Genomic DNA, 24880 nt, shown 5'->3' on the forward strand with positions numbered 1-24880 from the left:
CCTATAATCCAACAACTTTAGTTGTGCAATAAAGACAGAGAAAATGCAAATTAAAACAGCAAATATAAACATGTTATATCTTATTATATACTTATGGCTGCACTTGAACGAAAAGCAAGGAACACCCAATGAAAAAAAAACAAAGCCCCTACTTCATGATTTGAGTGTGGGAGCCTGGACAGACTTAAAAATAAATGAAGAATGGGATCCGACAATAAACAGCATCCACATAACCATAAATCACCAAATGTTGCCAGGTCACCCGTGGGGAAGGGTGAGAGAATTAAATAATATCAGATGTTTTAGTAGGCAACCTGCCAATAAAAATAAATGCATACTAAATTCAATAGATTTAAGTCTAATATAAATAAAATATGAAAATTCATGGCAGGAATACATGCCTATGCTCAACTCACTTGAAATCAAGTATATCTTGAAAAGATGAATTATAAACTGGGAGCCTCAAACACCAACAAGCAACTGGAGTCGTATCACAAAAGAGAAGATCATTTTGTAGTTCTCGAGTCACAGAAAGGGAGAAAATTCAAAAAGGGAAAAAAGAGCGAGAATACATACAATGTTAATAGCCTGATAAATTTTCCTGAAGGGATAAATTAAGATCTAATGATACTTGCCTCAACTTGTGGGTTAAAATAAACCCTTCCATAAAATAGGACGTATGTTCAAATCAATGAGACAAAGAGAGACAGGAGGAACTCCCAGTCGCCAAACGATGTCTAATTACAAAATTCCAAATTAGAATTTTCTATTGCTGATATTTATCAATTCAAAAGGGGAAAAAATACACTATCAATGTTCCAAAGTGTGCAAATACCTGTTATCCTGTGCAGTTAGATATGAGGCTCCTAGGGATCCCAACAAAATGGCAACTGCCACGTAAGACCTTATATACCCCTCCCCGTTGCATCAGAGCATGGTGCAGTATGCTGCGACGCGATGACGCACCGCAGGCGCAAAAGGGGAAGTGGCCACATGATGTGGGAACTCCCAAACACCCAGTGCCATCTTGCGTGCCTGGGCACACACCCCCTCACAGAGGGCGTCATGCAGTAAGGCACACAAAACTATATGTTATTAACCTGGTAGTAATGCACACAAAACTATATGGTGTTAAATTGGGAGTAACGCACATGAAATTATATGACGTTAAACTGGCAGTAACACACACAAAACTATATGGCGTTAAACTGGCAGTAACGCACACAGAATTAAATGACGTTAAACTGGCAGTAACGCACAAAACTATATGGCATTACACTGACAGTAACACACACAGAACTATATGGCATTAAACTGGCATTAATGCACACACATAACTATATGGCATTCAACTGGCAGTAACGCACACAGAACTATATGACATTAAACTGGCGGTAACGCACACAGAAGAAAGTGGCATTAAACTGTCAGTAAAGCACAAAACTATATGGCGTTAAACTAGCAATAACGCACACAGAAATATATGGCGTTAAACTGTCAGTAATGCACACAAAACTATATGGCGTTAAACTGGCAGTAATGCAATCAAATAGATTGTGTTCAACCGTCACAACACTGGCACTATCTGAACTTTTCCGTACCCTAGCTATACACTAATGTAAAGATTACTGACCGCGGTCTCACTACACTACACTGAAACTATCTGAGCTGTCCCTACAATGCACACTATGCAAAGCTGAATGAAGATCCTACTCACTACTCACACTATCCCTTGACTGACACTAAACTAATATTCTACACTGACAATTGAAGCAAAATGGCACAGTATAGAACATTAACTAACTAATAGAACTGAAAAGAGCCCTGTTCTATCTCTTTCCACACCAAAATCACACTGAAAATGGCTGCCATTGAAAGAATAATTTTATACTGTGGGGCGGGAATGAGCCATGGTTGGATAAAGTCATGATGACAGTGTCCAGTCATGACTCTGACAGTGTTTTGTGCCCTGTTTGGCTGGAGCTTTCATTGCTTCAGCCAATCAGGGCTTGCAATGCACTGTTCAGTGCTGCAATGCATTGTGGTCAGCTTGGGGGGAGGCGAACAAATGGTCCAGCGGCCCGTTTGTTGGACTGTTCGCCGAACGTGCGAACATCGAAAGTTGGGCCCAAACTTATGCTCGGGACGAACTGTTTGCCCATCTCTAGTAAGAGTCATTGTGAACCTTTCCTTCTTGGTGACGGATTCTTCCCAGCACTTTCCTTTGTGTGGACCTACACCTACTGAAATGTTTTTATTGAGATGCCATTTTTTCCTCAAACATTGGGACTTTTTTTACATTTTTAGCGCTGCACTTTGTGATTGATATTATTTTGTCTTTTTGCCAGGAGATTTGTGTCAACAGCTGTGTTGCTATTATTAATGTTATTATTTATTAGCGAAAGATATTTTTGTTTTTTATTAGATACTGTAAGTATGATTCTAAAATAAAAAATAAAACCATACTTCTCTTTTAATTTCCCCATGGTACTAAAATAATTTTAAATGTGTTTTGTTCTGTAGCACGTACCCCCAGATGAGCCACTGTATCTCAAATACCTGGGCAGCACTACATTCTCTGACACACAAAGGCTTAAGTGCGAATATTGTACAATGTACAGTAAATTAATAACCAAAAGATCAGAAAAAGCAACAGCAAACTCTATAACGGGTATACAAGGACAGATGCAAAGGAATATACAAGCAAGCCAATATATTTGCCCCTAAGCCCTATACTAAGGGGGTATCAGAGGTCCATAGCCTCTGTCTGACCCCTTCCTACTGACCAGCGCGTTGGTATAAGTTGGAGTCCAAATCCAGCATTGGAGTATTTAAATGTGGGTCCCAAAACTCCAGGTGTAGTTGACCTTATGTCCTCTCACCACCACATAAGTTTATGACTCCTCCCACTCTCCGGTCAGGCAACACCAGACTAAGCAATGACATTCCTACAGACCTGATGATGTCACTAGATGGACCTCTCAGCATCTCTGACACTGCAGTGAGTCATCCAGTAGCCAACTTTCACTGACAGAGCAACTCTCTTGGTGTGTACTGCACACCGTCCTCCAAATGACTGCCCCAAGCCCGGGAACGTTCTGCTTTTTCCTTTCCTGCAGATCTGTGGTCTTGTTGAGACTTGTAGTTATAAAAAAGCTCTGCAGCACCAGGTAAAGTCTTTTTGGGGACTACATCTCTTGCATGTTTTTGCTGATCCTAGCAGGCTCTGTCATTGCCCTGGCTGCACAGGAACAGCATTACTTCCTTTGTCTTCCCAGATGGTGGGTGAGGTGTTCCTCAGGTGGTACACAGCCCTGCAACATTCAGTGTTCTTTGTCTCTCTCCTTTCAACCCACACAGCCAATCCAGCTCTTTGGCGGCTTTAGGGGGGATTGCTCCCCCAATCCTCAACTAGTTTCATCATTTGTGATGTCGTCATGGGCATATGGGGGGTGCTTCTCCGACTGCATGGAGGTGATTACACAGAGTGTCTCTGTGAGCGGTAAGATTTTGTACTGCCCAGCCCTTGAGAGATGTTTTCTGGCAGTCAATAGATGAGCCTAATTACTTTTAAACTTGGTGTTGTAACTTTTATATTTATAATACAGATTTTGGATGTTATAGTGAGCACTATGGTTTCATTTTGTCTTTTTTGAGTTCATTATCATTCTGGGAGATCTGTGTATCGAGTGAGCAGAATCCATCTATGATGTTGGCCCTGTCTTGGCTTTACAGGGAACATGGTCTGAATTTCCTTTTGATTCAAAGGTCTAAGAAGGTAAGAGTTTGCATACTAGGGAAGATGGAGGTCACAATCATTTTGGCAGTCTATGTTTATGACTTTGGCAGTGTATATTGCACAAATATATTAGAACATGTATTTTATGAACACACACAGCACATGATGCTGGATTTTTACAGGTGGATATCCCGGGGGTCCCTTGATGGCTGCATTCTGCAAGAGGTAACAGAGAGCTGTAGGGGGAAGGTCAATCTGCAAAAAGATAAGAGAGCTTTATGTGTGGGGAGTGGGAGGATTTGGGAGAGAGCTGGGGGGAGGGGGGATCTGTGAAAAGGTGAGAGAGCTGGAGGGAGGGGGATCTGTGAAAAGGTGAAAGAGCTGGGGGAGGGAGGATCTGTGAAAAGGTGAAATAGCTGGGGGGAGGGGGGATCTGTGAAAAGGTGAAAGAGCTGGGGGGAGTGGGGGGGGGGGGGGTCTGTGAAAAGGTGAAAGAGCTAGGGGGAGAAGGGGATCTGTGAAAAGGGGAAAGAGCAGGGGGGAAGGGGATATGTGAAAATGTGAAAGAGCTTGGGGAGGGGGGATCTGTGAAAAGGTGAAATAGCTGGGGGGAGGGGGGATCTGTGAAAAGGTGAAAGAGCTGGGGGGAAGGGGGGTCTGTGAAAAGGTGAAAGAGCTAGGGGGAGAAGGGGATCTGTGAAAAGGGGAAAGAGCAGGGGGGAAGGGGATATGTGAAAGCGTGAAAGAGCTTGGGGGAGGGGATATGTGAAAAGGTGAAAGAGCTTGGGGGAGGGGGATCTGTGAAGAGGTGAAAGAGCTGGGGGGAGGGGGGATCTGTGAAAAGGTGAAATAGCTGGGGGGAGGGGGATCTGTGAAAAAGTAAAAGAGCTGGGGGGGGGGGGGGGATCTGTGAAGAGGTGAAAGAGCTGGGGGAGGGGGGATCTGTGAAAAATGAAAGAGCTGGAAGGAGGGGGGATATGTGAAAAGAGCTTGGGGGGGGGGCAGGATTTGTGCAATTGGGAGAGCTGGGAAAGAGGGGGGATTTGTGCAGGAGTGATAACAGGAAAGGGGGTGTGCGGATTGCACAGAGGTGAAAGCTGGGAGGATAAGCTGTAGATGGGGTGCGGAGGTAAATTGTGTACTGGGGGTGCATCTGTGTATGGAGAGGTGCACAGGTGAGATGTTAATTGGAGACAAAGGTGAGTTATGGACGGGGGTGCTAAGGTGAAAAAAGTGCAAAGTTATACTGTGAATGAGGGCAGAAGAGGTGAGTTGTGGATGGGGAGGTGTGTAGTTGAACTGTGAATGTTGAGCGCAAAGTTGAGCTGGGGATGGGGCGCAGAGGAAAGCAAAGAGGTGTGCAGAGGCGAGTAATTGATGGTTACTTTGAAGGGTGGGGGATTTATGCTTGGAGAGGACAAGGGAACTTTTCTGCACCCTATATGATATGCACTCCTCAGCACTGCACAATACATACTCATGAGTCCTGTACTCTGTGTGTTTCACTTTTCTGAACCTGAAGCCTTCTGCGATACCCAGTTCTGACCCTCGATCACACCAACTAGTTGGCAACCGTGTAAGTTTCACCTCTGATGGAAGGCATGGTTGCGGGTGGGGTTGTGGGCATGGTTGGGGCTGGACAATGGCCATGAGGGCTGAGTTCCACCACCTATTTTCTGAGAAAAAAAGCCGTGGATTTGATGCACCAGTTAGTATTGATTTATCCTCATTTATTGTGGCACATTTTAAATACACATTTCTGGGTAATTTTTTTCAAGTCAAATTCTAGTTGCTTAGAGCTAGGCAAAGGTTTGGTGTGAGATATTTTATAAGAAACTTAGAAAAAATATATATTTTCAGTTATCAGGAGTGGCCAGACCTATGTCTTATAGCTGGGAGTAATAAAATAAAATTGTGCATTTAGTCGTGGTGGTGTTTATGTATGAAGACAGCAATATATGGTAATATTAAAAGCTCGTTGCTACAATTAAACCCTATCTGTTGCACCATCTTGTGCTATAGGGGGTTATTTACGAAAGGCAAATCCACTTTGCACTGCAAGTGCACTTGAAACTGCACTGAAAGTGCACTTGGAAGTGCAGTCACCCTAAATGTAAGGGGTAGATCTGAAATGAGTGGAAGCTCTGCTGATTTTATCATATCATGTAAGCTAAAATGCTGTTTTTTATTTTCCTTGCATGTCCCCCTCGGATCTACAGCGACTTTACTTCCAAGTGTGCTTTCAGTGCACTTTCAAGTGCACTTGCAGTGCAAAGTGGATTTTCCTTTAGTAATAACCCACTTAGTATCCCTGGCTTTATTCTGAAAAATATGGTAAATAACCAAACAATAAAAACAAAATAGATACACCATACCTAATTCCTATCAAAACGTGTATCACCACTGCGCTAGAAGCACTTTCAACCTATAAACTCAGCTGCTACTTATACAAAAATTATGTTAAAATGGTGCGATAATCTTTCCCTTAAACAGAGAAAAATGTGACACGTAGCGCTAAATGTGTAAATAACTTAACTTACACCATATACCTAATTACATCAAGCACAAAAACATATGACAATAAACGTCAATATATACACTCGCATGTACATGTGAATCTGAATATAAAGTGCTAAATGTGCAATCAATATGCTGTGAAATTAAACTTTCCAGTCCAATTTACATCAAATAAGAGAAAAAATATATTTTAGTGATAAAAAATTATTATCCAGTGAAATATGGTGTAAAAACAGGTCCAACACAGGTAATCCATGTGAAAGTAATGATAAGTGTCCAAATAAATTAATTGCTCCCTCACCACACCTTCTGTGACCGTGAATCCCCCGTTGTGAGTACACTCACCAGCTAATAAGCCTCACACTCACGTGCTTGGCTATTATAGCTTTAAATCTTCTAGATAAGGCGATAATTGTGGAATCATCAAAATTGCGAAGCCTATACACATTGGTCCCTCCTTGGTGATATACGTGTGTATATACCTTGCAAAAAAATAAAGGAAGCCTCCAATAGCGTAATACAGTTTCAACACTCTCTTTAATAAAATGAAACCAATTTCAGTGCACTCACATGAACAATATAAAAGAAAAGCCAAATCATAAATCAGTGTTAAAGGGAAAGATTATCGCACCATGTTAAAATAACCAAACAACACTCGTAGATTTTCCTACAAAAACTTTCTGAAAAAGTACTAAATATTAGATAACTTACCACAAGGTGGCAGTATCCACAAGAGCACATGAAAACAAAATGTTACACAGTGGCAATTTCTATTTTTGAAGTAAAATTATGTCTCAACCTATACTGATTTTACTAAAGGAATAGTTTGTGTACAGATTGATAAAAATACATTTCACTAAAATTCTAGTATGCAAATAACAACATCAAAAAAGATAGAAAAGCATGTTAGGAATCTTGAATGCACTTTTATTGGTAACATTTTCTCTGAACTAAAAGAAAGAATGAAAGAAGGACTATATTAAAAATGGAATGCATAGAACTACCTATAGACTTGGGTATACCAAGCATCACAGCAACACACAGCAACAAATAAAATGTTTTTGGAAATAGTTTTCAATGTGAGAAGTGGGATTTAACAGTTCTTTAAACATCTCAAGAAATGAGACAAAAATGTTAAAAATACATGCGATGTCATTGAATACAAATATGTTAAAACCAGTTCCTCTTTTGGAACATATAAAGATTTTAAATATATACCACACTCCCAGCTTTTTAGTCCACTGTACCCACTGATACAACATAACCCAAAATTGTGCAGTACAGATCAGTAAATAACAATTATATGAAAGAAGAATTTGAAAGAGTTGCAAAATCAACATTTTAAGTTCTTCTATCATAGAGTTGTTGATCTGTACTTCACAATTTTTGGGTTATGTTGTATCAGAGGATATGGTGGGCAACAAATCTGGAAGTGTCTGTTATATATTTTAAATCTTTATATGTTCACAAATAGGAATTGTTTTTTAACTTTTTTTTTATTTTAATAAAATCACATGCGTTTTAAAAAAATGTTGTCTGTCTTTTCCTAAGATGTTTAACCACTTGCTTACTGGGCACTTAAACCCCCCTCAGTCCCAGACCAATTTTCAGCTTTCAGCGCTGATGCACTTTGAATGACAATTGCGCGGGCATACAACACTGTACCCAAATGAAATTTTTATCATTTTTTTCCCACAAATAGAGCTTTCTTTTGGTGGTATTTAGTTACAGCTCGGAGTTTTATTTTTTGCTAAACAAACAAAAAAAGATGCAAAAAAAAAAAAATCATGTTTTAATAGTTTGTTATAAAATTTTGCAAACGGGTCATTTTTCTCCTTCATTGAAGTGCGCTGATAAGGCGGCACTGATAGGCTGCATTGGTGGGCACTGATGGGCTGCATTGGTGGGCACTTATAGGCTGCATTGGTGGGCACTGATAGGCTGCACTGGTGGGCACTGATAGGCATAGTTAAGGCGGCACTAATAGGCACAGATAAGGCGGCACCGATGGGCACAGATAAGGCGGCACTGATGGGCAAAGATGGGCACAGATAAGATGGCACGGATGGGTGGCACGGATAAGTGGCACGGATGGGTGGCACGGATGGGCACTGATAGGTACCACAGATAGATGGGACTGATGGGCACTGATGGGTGGCACTGATAGGTGGCTCTGATAGGTGGCACTGCTGGGCACTGATGGGCGGCACTGCTGGGCACTGATGGGCGGCACTGCTGGGCACTGATGGGCGGCACTGGGGTGCAGCACCTTTGAGGCAGATTGGGTGGCACTGTGGGTGGCACTGTGGGTGGCACTGTGGGGTGGCACTGTGGGTGGCACTGTGGGTGGCACTGTGGGCACTATGGGCACAGACGGGGGGCACTTACTTTTAGTTATACTTCAGGATGGCACTGCGGGAGGCAGGTGGGCACTGGCAGGTGGCATGTGGTGCCTTGCATTGCTGGCCGTGATCGAGACTGATGTCCCGATCACGGCCGCCGGTGATCGGCTTTTTTTTTTTCTCCTCGCGCTGTCAGCGCGAGGAGGAATAATAGCCGATTACCGGCTCCGTTCTATCACATGATCAGCTGTCATTGGCTGACAGCTGATCACGTGATAAGGGGTCGGGATCGACCCCTTGCACGGATCGGTGATCAGGCGAGTCTCATAGACTCGCCGATCACAGAGCGCGCCGCGCGCGCCCCTCAGGGGGCGCGCAGGCCGCTCGTAACCGGGACGACGTCAATAGACGTAGTCCCGGAAATCTAGGTCCGCGCTAATGCCGTCATTCGGCAATAGCGCGGTACCCAAGTGGTTAAAGTGGTTGTAAACCCTTACAAACCACTTTGACCTACAGGTAAGCCTAGATTAAGGCTTACCTGTAGGTCCAAGAAATATCTCCCAAACCTATACGGTTTAGGAGATTTTTGCCCGAAGACAGGCATCGCTGTCTACGGCGCATGCAGGCGCACTGAGCGTGGCTTCCTCGATAACTAAGATGCCGTGCAATGCCACGCGTCTCGGCTCCCGTGCACGTGCGCGGGAGTGACGTCATCGTGGCTTCGCCAAATGACAGCGGCGGAGCTGTGAGACCCACCGAGAAGATGGATGCGGCGGACTACAGGGGACAGCGGTGACTTCGCTGGTTCCTGTGTCAGGTAACATAGTAGTCCATTATGCTTTGCCTTTGCAGAGAATGAAAGAGGAAGTAAACTCATCAGGGTTTACTTCCTCTTTAAGCACCATTAAAGTCCCACTTCTATCATTGAAAACTATTTCCTATACAACTGAATGAATTGAATTAAAGTGACTAGGCAGACTTTCATTGAACCTTAGTGGAGAAACGCAGTCCAGATGTGTTCCAAATGCTTTTCTGTATGTGCATTTTTGATGTGATTTTGATGTGTTCCCCTGCGTTTTTTTCCCCCTGATTTTTTTTTCAATTCAACTATTGGTTTTTCAAGTGTACCTGTAGTGTAGTATGAGCAATTATGACTTTTCTGTTATACCATACAGCTTTGCTACAGCCTCTCTGTAGCATGTAGGGATGAGCCGAACACCACCCGGTTTTCACCAGAACATACCAAACATTTGGAAGAACACACAAACACCGTTAAAGTCTATGGGACACGAACATGAAAAATCAAAAGTGCTAATTTTAAAGGCTTATGTGCAAGTTATTGTCATAAAAAGTGTTTGGAGACCCGGGTCCTGCCCCAGGGGACATGTGTCAATGCAAGATTTTTTTTTTTTTTTCGGGAGCAGTGATTTTTTTAATGCTTAACCACTTGACGACTGGGCACTTAAACACCCTTAATAACCAGACCAATTTTCAGCTTTCGGTGCTCTCACATTTTGAATGACAATTACTCAGTCATGCAACACTGGACCTATATGAAATTTTTGTCCTTTTTTTCACCCAAATGGAGCTTTCTTTTGGTGGTATTTAATCACCGCTGGGTTTTTTATTTTTTGTGCTATAAAAGAAAAAATACAGAAAATTCTGTAAAAAAATGAATTTTTCTTTGTTTCTGTTATAAAATTTAGCAGCTTAGTCATTTTTTTCTTCATAAATTTTGGCCAAAATTTATACCACTACATATCTTTGGTAAAAATAAGTACAAATTGGTGGATATTATTTGGTCTTTGTGAAAGTTATAGAGTCCACAAGCTATGGTGCCAATATCTGAAAATTGATCACACCTGAAGTACTGATGGCCTATTTCAATTCTTGAGACCCTAACATGCCAGAAAAGTACAAATACCCCCAAAATGACCCCTTTTTGGAAATAAGACATTCCAAGGTATTTAGTAAGAGGCATGATGAGTTTTTTGAAGTTGTCATTTTTTCCCACAATTCTTTGCAAAATCAAGATTTTTTTTACTTTTTTTTTTTTTTTTCCACAAAATTGGCATATTATCAGTTTATTTCTCACACAGCATATGCATACCACAAATTACACCCCAAAACACATTCTGCTATTACTCCCGAGTACGGTGATACCACATGTGTGAGACTTTTACACAGTGTGGCCACATACAGAGGCCCAACATGCATGGAGCGCCATCAGGCATTCTGGAGCACCCAGGACAATTCTGACATTTCTCTCCTACATGTAAAAATCATCATTTATTTGCTAGAAAATTACATAGAACCCCAAAACATTATATATATATGTTTTTTTAGCCAACACCCTGGAGAATACAATGGTGGTCGTTGCAACTTTTCATCTCGCACGGTATTTGCGCAGCAATTTTTCGAATGCTTTCTTTTGGAAAAAAAATAGTTTTGTGCTTAAAAAAAAAAAACACACAGTAAAGTTAGCCCAATTTTTGCATAATGTGAAAGATGAAGTTACACTGAGTAAATCAATACCTAACATGTCACTCTTCAAAATTGCACAGGCTCGTGGAATGGCGCCAAACGTCGCTACTTAAAAATCCCCATAGGCGACGATTTTTTTTTTTTTTTTACTGGTTATATGTTTTGAGTTACAGAGGAGGTCTAGGGCTAGAATTATTGCTCTTGCTCTAACGTTCGCAGCGATACCTCACATGTGTGGTTTGAACACCGTTTTCATATGTGGGCGGGACTTACGTATGCGTTCGCTTCTGCATGCGAGCACATGGGGACAGGGGCGCTTTAAAAAAAATAAAAAACATTTATTGTTCATTTTACTTTATTTATTTTAGTTTGAAAATTTTTTTCCCCAAAAATAATTTTTTTGATCACTTTTATTCCTATTACAAGGAATGTAAACATCCCTTGTAATAGGAATATGGCATGACAGGTCCTCTTTACAGTGAGATATGGGGTCAATAAGACCCCGCATCTCACCTCTAAGCTGGGAAGCCTGAAAAAAAAAAAGATTCTGGATTTGATCTTATTGGCGAGTCGATAGAAGCACCGGAGGGCGGTGGGAGGGGGGGTTGTCTATGGCTGGGTATTGCAGGGTATCACCGACTATGGCTGAGTATGGCTGAGCATGGCTGGGTATCTCAGAGTATGGCGTTGCAGAGTATTGCGTTGCAGAGCATTGCAGGATATTGGAGGGTGTTGCAGAGCATTGCACGGTATTGGCGGGTGTTGCAGAGCATTGCAGAGTGTTGCAGGGTATTGGTGGGTGTTGCAGAGCATTGCAGAGTGTTGCAGAGCATTGCAGAGTGTTGCAGGGTATTGGCGGGTGTTGCAGAGCGTTGCAGGGTACTGCAGAGTGTTGCAGGGTATTGCAGAGTATTGCAGGGTTTTGCAGAGTAATGCAGAGTAATGCAGAGTATTGCAGGGTATTGCAGAGTATTGCAGAGTAATGCAGAGTATTGCAGAGTAATGCAGAGTAATGCAGAGTATTGCAGAGTAATGCAGAGTATTGCAGAGTATTGCAGAGTATTGCAGAGTAATGCAGGGTATTGCAGAGTAATGCAGAGTAATGCAGAGTATTGCAGAGTAATGCAGAGTAATGCAGAGTATTGCAGGGTATTGCAGAGTAATGCAGGGTATTGCAGAGTAATGCAGGGTATTGCAGAGTAATGCAGAGTAATGCAGAGTAATGCAGAGTATTGCAGAGTATTGCAGGGTATTGCAGTGTAATGCAGAGTATTGCAGAGTATTTCAGAGTATTGCAGGGTATTGCAGAGTAAGAGATGGGTCTGGACATCCCTGGGTTTATTCACTTAGGGGGAGTAGTGGTTAAACATATAAATACTATTCCTCCCTCTAGGATGGGGTTAAGTAATACCAACATCCGTATGGATGTAATAATATACTTTGTTTATATGAAGTAAAGAAAAGCCCTATATTTTTTTGATAATTGTGATAGTGGCAATTGGGGGGGGGGGGGGTGTTCTGACTCCTTTTATTTATTATATATATGGTTATAACTATATCCATTGAATATACAGTTTAAGACAAGAATTCATCTTTATTTTTGTTCATTCATTTTTTAATAAGTTCCCGATAGTGGTATGTTTTTGATTATACCCCTAGATGAGGAACGTTTTTTAATATAGGTTGTGGATTTTTATCCATTTTATTGGTTGTATGGACTGGTGTAACAATTTAATTACTGGTCTTAATACATACCCCTTATTTAGTTAGGAAGTATGTGATTGTTAAATAACTTGCGCATGGGGAATTTGCGCGTTCGGATACAGACACCTCTGTTGATGAATTAAACAAACAAATTGGTTCCTTAGGTATATTGTTCCTATGTAGGTGTAAACTTGCTATTTTTGTTTGGGAAACAAAGGGTTCCTTTTCCCTTTGGAACAGGTGATGATCTAGTATGGGCAGATTGCCCTATTCTAAGATGGCGAATTGGGAACTGTGACCAGGAGCTCGGAAATGGGCGGTTACAATCACCAGTGAGTACTTATGGCGGTGGGTCAGCATGCCGCTCGTACCCCAGGAAGAAGTCACTTTTGACGAAACGACGTAGGGTTAGCGGCGTGCTGACGTCACCGCATTTCCACGTTAATCCTGGAGGGCGGGCAGTGCAAACAAGAGAGAGCCGGCCGGCTCGTTTTTTATACGCTATACGCTTATACTCTGCTGGGAATTCGTGAGTTGTTACTTTACTTTTTATATTTTAATAAATCTTTACGGAATTATGCTATGGGAGCTTTTTTTCTTCTCTCTTTGCCGTACTAAATGATTGTGGTGGAACGAGATATACCATAAAGAGGGAGCAGATAGATTGGTGTTACCAACAGAGCCCAGTGTGGGGACCAGGAACGTAACATTTTACAAGCCCGTATGATCTCCTTAAAAAGAGATCTTGACAGCTGGTAAGCCTCCTCTAATTTGGTGGTGGATAATCTCTTTCTACTCTGGGTGCACCTGCTACGTGTGTAAAGGGTGGTTTTTGAGAGTCACCGAAAATGGACTAAGATTCAGCATTCTATCTATCTTTCCTTTTCTTTGGACTGCTTATATGCCTGGAAATCATTACTTTGGCACTATTTTTGCATGTTTTTGGGATTTTTTGTAAATTAGAAAAATTATGTCACTTTATAATTTTGTTTTATAAGTTTTAGCGCAGCTATATTTTTTGATTGTTGTATATTGTGTGTGTCTCGCATTGGGTTGCAGCAAGAACTTACTACTGTCAGTATTAACACTAATATCAAGTTTTTGTTTTATTCACACTTGATTTTTTCATATATATTTGTCTAGCACTTTGTTTAGACCAGCGCTGTTTTTCGAAGGTTTTATATATTGCAGAGTAATGCAGAGTATTGCAGAGTAATGCAGAGTAATGGCAGGGTATTGCAGAGTATTGGCAGGGAATTGAGGGGTTAATTTTCGGTTAGCAGCGATGTTGGCACTGCAGATGCAGCCCACATCGCTGCTGACACCGAACTCTTCCCCCTCCGCTGTTTCGATCGGTACAGAGAGGGGGAGGGAGGAACCGGCGTCATAACATGACGCCGGTTTGTTTACAAGTGATCACTCCGTCATTTGACGGAGCGATCATGTGGTAAATGGCCGCTATGAGCGGCCGTTTACCGTGATCCGTGATGCGCCGGGTCCAGTGGACCCGGCGGTCACGGATGCTCTCGAGTGTGCGCCCCAGGGGGCGCGCGAGAGCGGAATTCTGGGAGGACGTCATATGACGGCCTCCCAGAGTTAAAAAACCGCCCTGTAGCCGTCATTCGGCTATAGGGCGGTTATTAAGTGGTTAAAGTAAAACTGAAATTTTCCTTTAAATATTGTGCCTGGGGGTGTCTGTAGTATGCCTATAAAGTGGCACATTTTTCCCATGTTTAGAACAGTACCACAGCAAAATTAATTTAAAACTAATCGCATCTGTAATGAATTGTCGGGTCTCTGCAATATGGATAAAACGCATTGAAAAAGAGAGCATCCTCCCCCAGTCCATTACCAAGCCCTTTGGGTCTGGTATGAATATTAAGGGCAACTCCAAACCGAAAATTTAAAAAAAAATTGCGTGGAGGTCTCCCTAAAATCCATACCAGGCCCTTCAGGTCTGATATGGAAATTAAGGGGAACCCTGCTCCAAAATTAAAAAAAATGACATAGGGTCCCCCAATATCCACACCAGACCCTTATCCTGGCAACCTGGCAGGCCACAAGAAATGAAGGGGGGACAAGAGAGCACCCCTCCTCCTGAATGGTACTAGGCCACATGCCCTCAACATGGGGAGGGTGCTTTTGGATGTGACCCCCAAAGCACCTTTTCCCCCATGTTGATGGGAACAAGGGTCTCATCCCCATAACCCTTGCCCAGTGGTTGTAGGGGTATCAGGCGGGGGGTTTAGCAACAAGGGGACCCCCAGATTCTGGCCTCCCCCTATGTGAATTTGGTAATGGGGTACATTGCACCCCTGCCATTTCACAAAAACTTGTCAAAAATGGTAAAAAAAGACAAGCGACAGCTTGGGACAAGTCCTTTATTAAGAAAAATGTCCAGCGATGTCCATTCATCTTCTAGCATGCCGCCCGACGGACCAAAAAAAAAGCCGCAACCATTCCGCCTCCATTGAGGGCTCCCGCTGACTGACACTTCTTCTCTGTGACAGGTCTTATATAGCTGCAGGCGGGGCCACCTGGTGATGTAAACAGATGACCTTGCCCCCCTCTGACGCCACGGGACTTCCTATTGGCTTCCCTGTGGCATCAGAGGGGATCGGGGGTCACCCGTTTAAATCACCAGGTGGCCCCACCCTCAGCTATATAAGAACTGTCACAGAGAAGAAACATCAGTCAGCGGGAGCCTCACATGGAGGCGGAACGGTTGCACCTTTTTTTTCTCCCTTTTTTGGTCAGGCGGAGCGAACTTACATCACGGGACATTTTTATTTTTTTATTTTTTAATATAGGACTTGTCCCAAGCTGTCTCTTGTCTTTTTTTTTACCATTTTTGACACTTTTTTGTGAAATGGTAGGGATACAATGTACCCCATTACCAATTCACATGGGGGGAGGCGGGATCTGGGGATCGCCTTGTTAAAGAGGACTTTCAGATTCCGATAAGCCCCCCCACCCGCATACCACTACAACCACTGGGCAAGGGTTGTGAGGATAAGGCCCTTGGAGTCAGACCCCAAAGCACCCTCCCCATGTTGAGGGCATATGGCCTGGTACAGTTCAGGAGGAGGGCCTTGCCAGGTCGCATGCTCAGATAAGGGTCTGGTATGGATTTTGGGGGGATCCCATGCCATTTTTTTTATTTGTCGCAGCGTTCCCCTTAATTTCCATATCAGACGTGAAGGGCCTGGTATGAATTTTAGGGGGAACTCCCCGCAATTTTTTTTTAAATTTTGGTTTGAGGTTCCCCTTAATATTCATACCACACCGAAAGGGCCTGGTAATGGACTGGGGGGAACCCATGCTCTTTTTTTCAATGAATTGTATCTATATTGCCGAGGTCCAACAATTTATTACAAATGACAATTGTTCCTTTAGAAATGTCATTTTGCTGTGGTATTGGTGGTCCTCTATTTTCAAATATCCAACTTATAAACGACCCCTAGGAAGGGAAATTCTCTCCTGTAAGCATTCATATGGGAAAAAGGTGTCTCCACTGATGCTTTATCATCAATCCTTGTTTTTACAGCAACCCAAAATTTCCAAAATCCAATTCTCATTGGGAGAGAAAGTGAGGTGAAATCATCAGATTTTTTTGGCTGGAGCTACACTTACAAAATGTACCTGTTCCAAATTACAAACAGATTCAACTTAAGAACAAACCTACAGTCCATATCTTGTTTGTTCAGAGTATATAGGGCTCCATGCCTTTTTTTCTTGATTAGGGTGCAGGATTCACCACCTAGTAATGGGCTCGGAGGGGGGGGGGGGGGCAACATTACATTACAGCTGCAAACAGTTTTAAATGACTTTTATTCCTTTAGAAATGTCACTTTGTGCAGGGACTGTTCTAAACTTGGGAAAAATGTGCCACTTTACAGGCATACTATAGACACCCCCAGGCACAATATTTAAAGGAATATTTCATTTTTATTGTTTCATTTTAAACATTTAAAAAATTCAATTTCATTTTTCCAAAGATGTGATTTTCATATCACTTTGCTTACGCCCTTTGCTTACGAGTCTCAGTGATGTAAAAGATATATATGCCAAATTTCAAGAAGATTGGATAATATTCAGGGATTGCACACATTGATCACTTTTATCAAAGCAAAATCTGTGGGCTTCACTTGATAAGAAGTCATATACAACAATGCTGGATGAAAAAAGTCCAGTTCAAGGCTTTCTAGAAGAACAAGAAGTGGAAATGGTTAACTACATCCAAAATGTCCTAAAAGATGGAAGTCATCCAAGAGAAGACTACAAAGAGTTATTACAACTCTCACTCCTGTACCTAGGAGGTTGGTCTAAAAACGACTTCAGTTTCAGGATCCCAGGGGCACTGCATCAAGCAAGGTGGATGGCAAAGGCAATATATGCACTTAAAATTGTCCTCTTCACTAAACAGTTGAATATTCCTCAACGACAATTGGAAGGAATGAAACGGGTTGCACATTTTGTCAGCCTCATATATGTTCGCTTTTGGCATGAGGCAATTGTAAGTCGATGGGCTCCAAAGAATGATTTGGATATGCTATAGCTTTTGAGCACTTACCCAGATGCAGACATCAAAAAATGTGCTCTTACAGTTACTAAGTTACTAAGAGACACCTTTGGTATCTGTCAGAAACAAATGTAGGGTTGGCTTTTTTGAGCAAAAGTATTACTCAGGCTGTTAACGAAAATATGACAAAAAATTAGTAAAAAAGTAAAATGATTAGAGGGTAAAAACATGTTTTTTGAAAGAAAAGATTTGAGCCATTTCGTTACTAATAAAACAAATGACGTTATTTGAATTGTTTGGGATCCACGACGTGACAGAATACAAGGGATTTCATCGTTCAAAGTTGATTAATATAACACATGTTTTGCCTATCATATTACCTATTAATCTTAGTATATAGTTTTAATAGTATTTTAAGTTTGTGATTTCTAGTTTTCCTAATAAAAGTAATTAACATTGAAAAATATTATTTTTTGCCTACGTTTACAAAACAGATCAAAGTGTGCAACCTCTAAATATTATCCAATCTTCTTGAAATTTAGCATATATATCTTTTACATCACTCAGACTCGGGGTGTAAGCAAAGTCTGAAAAAAATGTACAGTTTATTTTTTCCATTAGAAAATGAAACACCCTACTGCTCCTGAAAAAACTTCTGTTTTTTTTGCATTGATGCATGTCTCCTTGTGCAGGACCCAGGTCCCCAAACACTTTTTATGAAAATAACTTACATATAAGCCTTTAAAATGAGCACTTTTGATTTTTCATGTTAGAGTCCCATAGACTTTAACGGTGTTCCAGTGGCTTTCGAATTTGCCACGAACACCGCATATTACTCGCTGTTCGGCGAACACCCGATGTTCAATTCAAAATTACATTCAAATTGAACATAAAGCTCATCCCTAGTAGCATGGTGTGATGACCTGGCTGCTTGAGAACTGGGTCAAAAGAGAAAAAATTATGATAGAGCAGTGTACATGCAATCAACAAATTAAAGAAGTATGACCAAAGCGCTTTTGACCATACTTCTGTGGGTCACAGGAGTTCACTTAGCCCTGTACTCCTGGACCCAGATTCAGCGTATAGTGGGCTAAAGCCCGCTGATGGCTGACATCACAGAACAATAATGTTGGGATCTGCCCAGATTTCTGATTGGCAGCTGGTTTAGCTTATCAGCACACTGCTGAGAGCCTGAGCCAGCAGCTCCCCCCCCCCCCCAAAGTCCAGCACCCCGGTGGCTGCGGACCTGGGACCAATGGTCTTTGATAGCTCAGTTCTCGGTGAAGAGCAAGTAGGGAACAGCTGCAGAAGCGTATCGATGCTGCAGCCATCCAGGTGAGTATATATGTTTTTTTCTAATAAAGAAATATTAGAATATCCCCACGCTACCATAAACAAAGCTACTATGTAAACTAAAAAATGGTTGCAGCAAACCACCGACAGAGGTGCAAACCCCACCAAAGAAAATACATTTAAAAAAATCAATAAATGGTGTTGCGCTACCAAATATAAATATTTAAACTAAAGTGCCTAGGTGGAGGACAAGGGAAATACTTGACTAGGTGAGGTGGTGCCCAGAGGTCCCGGATTAGAAGAGGGGGTGTCCGGACTAGGACAGCAAGTACCTGGAGGCCCTGGTTCATGAGAAGGGGGTTGTGGAGGCCCTCTGGACTAGGAAAGAGGGTGCCTGAAGGACCTTCCAGCTTCAGGGAGAGAGAGCCTGGATTTAAAGCCTGGGCCCTGGAGGGTGAGGAAGAGCCTGCCTAGGTCTTGGAGGGTGAGTTCACAACATAAATGGGGACATTTATCAATTTTCGCATGTAATGCTAAACATAAGTAAAGAGACAGGTTGTGTGATAGACTTATTAAAGAATAAGTACAGTCAAAGCCTGTTTGGTTGTACTTCTCCTGTTGATCACATCAATGCAGATTGTTTTGCACTCCTGTGACCCATTTTCAGCTGACAGCGGGCTTAAGCCTGCTCTCGGCTGATTTCATAGAATTGGTCCAGATTGGGGAAAGATCGTAACCATATGGTTGAGATCTGCTCACATGCCTGGTGTGGCACCCAGCTCAGCCTCTTAGCCAGCCGCTGAGAGCCTGAGCCAAACACTCCCACCCCCTCCGCAGCCCAGTGTTTCAGTGACCACTGGGGGGGGGGGGGGGCAGAGCAGAGCCAGAAACTGACAGCCATCAGCTCTCTGCTTAGGGAGCACTGAGAACGATCGGCTGTTTGATTACTCATTTCTCAGCCTTGGAACCAGTGGGGAACAGATGCAGCATCTACCTAGGTAAGTATGATTCATAAATACAATTCCCATACTTCTCTTTTAATTACCCGACATCTTCTCTTTTGTGCTATCTGGCCCAATTGACAATAAGGCCTCATTTACATGGAGCATATGTGTCCATGCCCAGTGTGATGGTCGTGTACCGCATAGGCATACATAGTGTTCTGTGTATCCCTGTGCAGGCAGTCCAGTCAAAGTCAATTGGGATGCAGCAGGTGCATGGACAGTTTAATATCAAAATTAGACATGCAGAGCAGGAAGGGAAGAGAGGCCATAAACGGAGGGCCATCATGGCAGGGGTTAATGGGAACTTATGCCGCGTACACACGATCAGACTATCCGGCGGACTTAGTCTGGCAGACAAACCGCCGAAAAGTCTGCCGGACTGTCCGAACGAGCGGACCTGCCCACACATGGGACTTTTCCGGCACACTAGGTCCTTTTGAAATTAACAGACTTGCAGACACACACGGAGTAAAGTCCGTTCATTTTGAGTACGGCTCCAGGTAGCTGCGACTAGTGAAGGAAGTAAATGTTGCCGCCTTCGGCGGCGAGATTGACACGTCGCTGGCCCCGTCACCTGGTATGGAGTTAAAGGGGAAGCCCTACGCTGAAAAAATGTCATGGGGCCCCCCCCCCAGGTCCATATCAGACCCTTATCTGAGCACGCAACCCGATGCAAAACTACTTTCTAAGTCCGCCGGACTTTTGGGTATAAAAAGTCCGCCAGAGCCCACACACGGGGGGATTGTCCGGTGGACTCGAGTCTGCCGGACTTTTCCACCGGATTTTTTGATCGTGTGTATGCGGCATTAGGGTACCAAGAGGTAAGGGGAAGAAGGGTCGTGTCAGGGAATTGGTTAGGGCTGTGCTGAATGGGTTATTGAGATGGTGGTGGAGCTTTGGGGGGAAGTGAGGACAGGAAAGGGGGATGGCTTCAGTTGTAGGGGAAAAGCAAGGAAACAGCTTCCCACCCTCCTGCCCTATATTTTGGGGTAATTTTTCCTGTTTTGTTTTGGGGACTGGAATGTCCTGGAGAACAGTACCTTGCACTTGGTGGGGTGCAAGGTCCTTTTAGGTCATATGGGCACTTAAAAGTTATGGTGTTGAAACCTGTCTGAGGTACGGCTCCCAGATGATGAATGGGTACATGATAGGCCTTAAAAGGCCTTAAAAGTGACTAACAGGTACGGTTCTGGTTTTATGCCTACTGGGACCTTGGGCTCCATAATTATTAGTAAACTGTATGGGGGTTATTTAGGAAAGGCAAATCCACTATGCACTGCAAGTGCACTTGAAAGTGCAGTGGCGAGAGGCGCATGCGCGGAGACTCCTAAGATGGACGTGTAGTCTGAGAGCTCCGTCCCGCCGCAGCAGCTCCGGCCTCTTCTCCGGCACCCTCCGCAGCGATAATCGCCTGGAAAGCATCCACAAGGCAAGCGGAAGCCTCGGGGACACCCCCGATGTACGCGGGAGCGGTAAGGAGGAATCTGAAGCCCGCATTTGAAGCCGCTGTGTCCCTGTCAGAAACGGCCAAGATGGCGGCGGATCCGCGCTGCCCAGGCCCCGCGCGCTCGCCTAGCCTACATTCAGCGGCTTCCCCGTCCTTACTGGCACCGGACCCCTTAGCTGACTTCCCTCCCCTGGGAGCTACCTCTCCTGCTTCTACAGCATCCCTCCTGGAGCATACCCTGGCAGACATGGGTCTCTCACCTATGGAGGCTGGCCCACCTCAGTCTCATCCCTCACTACAGTCTGAGGCCTATCTCACAACATGAATGTGTCTGAACTCTTTGCTAAGTTTGCTGATCTCCTGAACATAACGGCACACAAGATTACCAGCGATATCAAGGCTGACCTTCAACATATAGGCTCCCGCATTGAAATAGTCGAGTCTAACTTGGAAACCACTATTACCAGGACCAATCAGAATACGGCATGCATACAGACTCTACAAGAGCAATTGGAGACTGCACAAGCTAAAATAGACGATCTCGAAAATAGAAATCGAAGGTACAATTTTCGGGTCAGGGGACTCCCTGAAACCTTCAAAGATGTTCCTGAAGCGGTTTCTTCCCTCATCAAAACCCTAATTCCGGATATCCCGAACCACCGACTGGAATTGGACAGGGCTCACAGAGCCCTTAGACCTCCCAGAGCAGATGGGCTCCCCCGAGACATCGTGGTCAAACCCCACTTCTATTCGGTCAAAGAGGAAATAATGCGCAAATCGAGATCCTTACCGAAGATCATTTTTCAAGGACATCATCTGCAGATCTTCGCTGACTTATCCCCGTCTACTATCCAAAAAAGGAGAACCTTGAAACCTCTGCTTCAAGTCCTGATGGAAAAAGAAATCAAGTATTGGTGGCTCTTTCCATTCCAGCTCAAATTTGTTTGGAGAGGCAAAGCTTACACCTTTGGTTCCCTGCATGAAGGGAAAAAACTCCTGCTGCAGCTAGGCCTCATCAGCCAGACTCCAAATCCCACTCCTCAAGGAAACACACTACAGTCTGCCAAGAGACAACTACCCACCAGCCCCCTGCCCCCAGTGTGGGAGACTGTACGATCCAAGAAATCCAAGGAAACTGGTCCCCCCTGAGAGCTCCATCCACAAGATACTTATGTACTTTGTAACCTCTCAGATGCTCCCTGGGAGCGACTGCCACCCCACTTGTGCCTTGGGTCCTGACCCTTTCCTCTGTCCACTAATGCTACTCTCATCCACAGTGGTTAGGTGGCGAACATTGGAGAGTAACCGGGCTGTGTGACCCCCCCTTGGGACTTCCCATTGTTACTCCCCACGTCTCATTTCCTTCTCATGTTTATTTTTTGGGGGGGGGGTGAGGGATTGAGTTTGGTCCTTGTATTTCTCTCCCTTGCTGTCACCTGGGGTCTCATTAGTTGACCCTCTCCTTGCCCCCCCTTGCGGCCGGTGATTTTTATTTTTGTTTATTTTTACCCTTCCACCTGCCACGTGTCCGGGACTTTCAACTCCTCTTAGTTTCAGGTGTTATATGTAATTCTGTTCATGCATATTACTTACGTTTTTCATCTGTTGGTTTTTACACATTTCTTGCTACATGACGGGCTCTCGGTCCTCCCCCCTCCATTTTAGCTCATCCCATCTTATTGACAATAGTGGAGGCACGGGAGCCTTGGTTATGTGGGTGCCATTTATAAGCTTATTTTTGTATGTTTTATGGTTTTCCATAATTGTCGGGGCCTGCCTGCTGCGGCGGTGCTCATGTACCCCCCATTTGTCTGGCTTACTGGGGCGTATTGGTCCTAGTAACTGGACAAACCATGTCCCTATTTTTTGACGGGACAGTTTGTGTGTATGTTTTGTTGTCGCATGTGGAGGGCTCTGTCCCCTCCACTCTACGGTTGGCTCTCTTGTCACCCGCCTTTCTATTTTTCCTTCTCTCTTTTCTTCTTTCCTTCTGTATTTATTCTTCCATTATCGTTTCAGGAGTCGCTGGAGGGTCATTTCGTCTGAACACTTACCCCCCTCAGGGGCTACTTCCATGGTATGTAAAGTGGATTGGGTTCAGTGGACTCTTTGGGGTAAGTGCTTTTGATTTCTCTGGCGGTCCTCCCTCTCTGCTCAATGGCTGATACGCCCTTGCCTCCACTACCTCCACTCAAAATAATTTCCCACAATTCCCAGGGACTGAACACTCCCCTTAAACGTCGCAAAGTATTTCAGTATCTATCCAAACATGGGGTAGATGTAGCTCTGCTTCAGGAAACACACTTCCCTAAAAGATTTAACCCCTCCTTTATACATTCTAAATTTCCCCTATTTTACCTGGCCAATGCAGAGGATAAAACTAGGGGAGTGGGCATCTTTATTTCTAAACGCTGCAAATTTACACTGAAATCTGAATTCAAGGATGCGGAGGGTAGGTTCTTTGACCAGGGTTTAGGCAAATCGCGCCCTCCTGGCAAACGCCTGACCAGACCCACTAATCAGAGCCTACGTATAGCCAAGCTGCTTTTTCAGCGAGGTTTGGTTGACATCTGGAGAGAAGTGAATCCGACTCTAAGAGACTTCACACACTATTCTAACCCTCACGGCTCCTTCTCCCGGATAGACCACATTCTTGTTGAATCCGCATCTATTCCTCTGGCTACAAGGGCTAGTATTAAAGAGGTGGTCTGGTGGGATCACTCAATGGTAGTTTTGTCCCTCTCTCGTCCTGCTAGCCACAGGCCGTGTAGACGCTGGAGACTTAATGAGTCTATTTTGAGTGATCCCGCTAGAGCTCAGGAAATTGAACGAAATATCCTTCAATACTTTGCCACGAATGATACACCTGACATAGATGCTACTTGCCTGTGGGCTGCCCATAAGGCGGTAATTAGGGGTCAACTTATACAACTCTCTTCTCAAATCAACAAAACCAACAAAGCTAATATTGAAAATCTGGACAAGGAGTACACCAAATTAGCCAAACAACATAAAAAGAACCCAAGTTCTGTCCCTATTCCCAAACTAGATGCTGCTAGAGTGGCTTTGAACTTGGCCCTAACCACCAAAGCCGAAAAATGGCTGTGCTGGAATAGTGCCAGATTCTACTATCAGGGTGATAATATTGGTTCTATGTTGGCCAAGAGATTGACACCTAAATTCCAATCCCCGGCACTCCCCAAAATCAGAGTCCACGGCGGCTCCATGTCCCAGAACCCCCAGCGCATTATGCACAAATTCCACGACTTTTACACATCATTGTACAGTAGTACTCATAGCCCATCCCCTGCAGAGATTAACAAATTTCTTGATACCCTCCCGATCCCCTCATTAGAAGACAGACACAAATCTAGGATGGAATCGCCCATATCGGCAGATGAGGTGTGCGCGGTGATTAAAATATACTATAAAGCGTTTGCCACTACGCTTGCCCCGTACATGGCCCGTTTTTTCAACACTCTCCGAAGGGGGGGGAGTTTAGATCCCTCTCTCAATGAGGCTTACATCACGGTTCTTCCTAAGCCCAACAAAGACGCTAGTTCGGTCGGAAATTATAGACCAATCTCTCTTATCAACAATGACTTGAAGATTCTGACCAAGATCCTTGCGGACCGTCTGGCTTCCTTCATCAGCTTATACATACACAAGGACCAAGTGGGATTCATTCCGGGAAGACAAGGCCCGGATCAAACTCGCAGGGCCATAGACATCATATCGCTTCTTAATTCCAATTGGGATGGGAAATCTACCAGACAGGGATGCCTCTTGTCTTTAGATCTCCAAAAAGCGTTTGAGCACTGGTCATAT

Source organism: Lithobates pipiens, unplaced genomic scaffold (assembly GCF_037356315.1).
Source record: "Lithobates pipiens isolate NorthernLeopardFrog02 unplaced genomic scaffold, aLitPip1_a1.2 Scaffold_23, whole genome shotgun sequence".
Classification (NCBI taxonomy): Eukaryota; Metazoa; Chordata; class Amphibia; order Anura; family Ranidae; genus Lithobates; species Lithobates pipiens.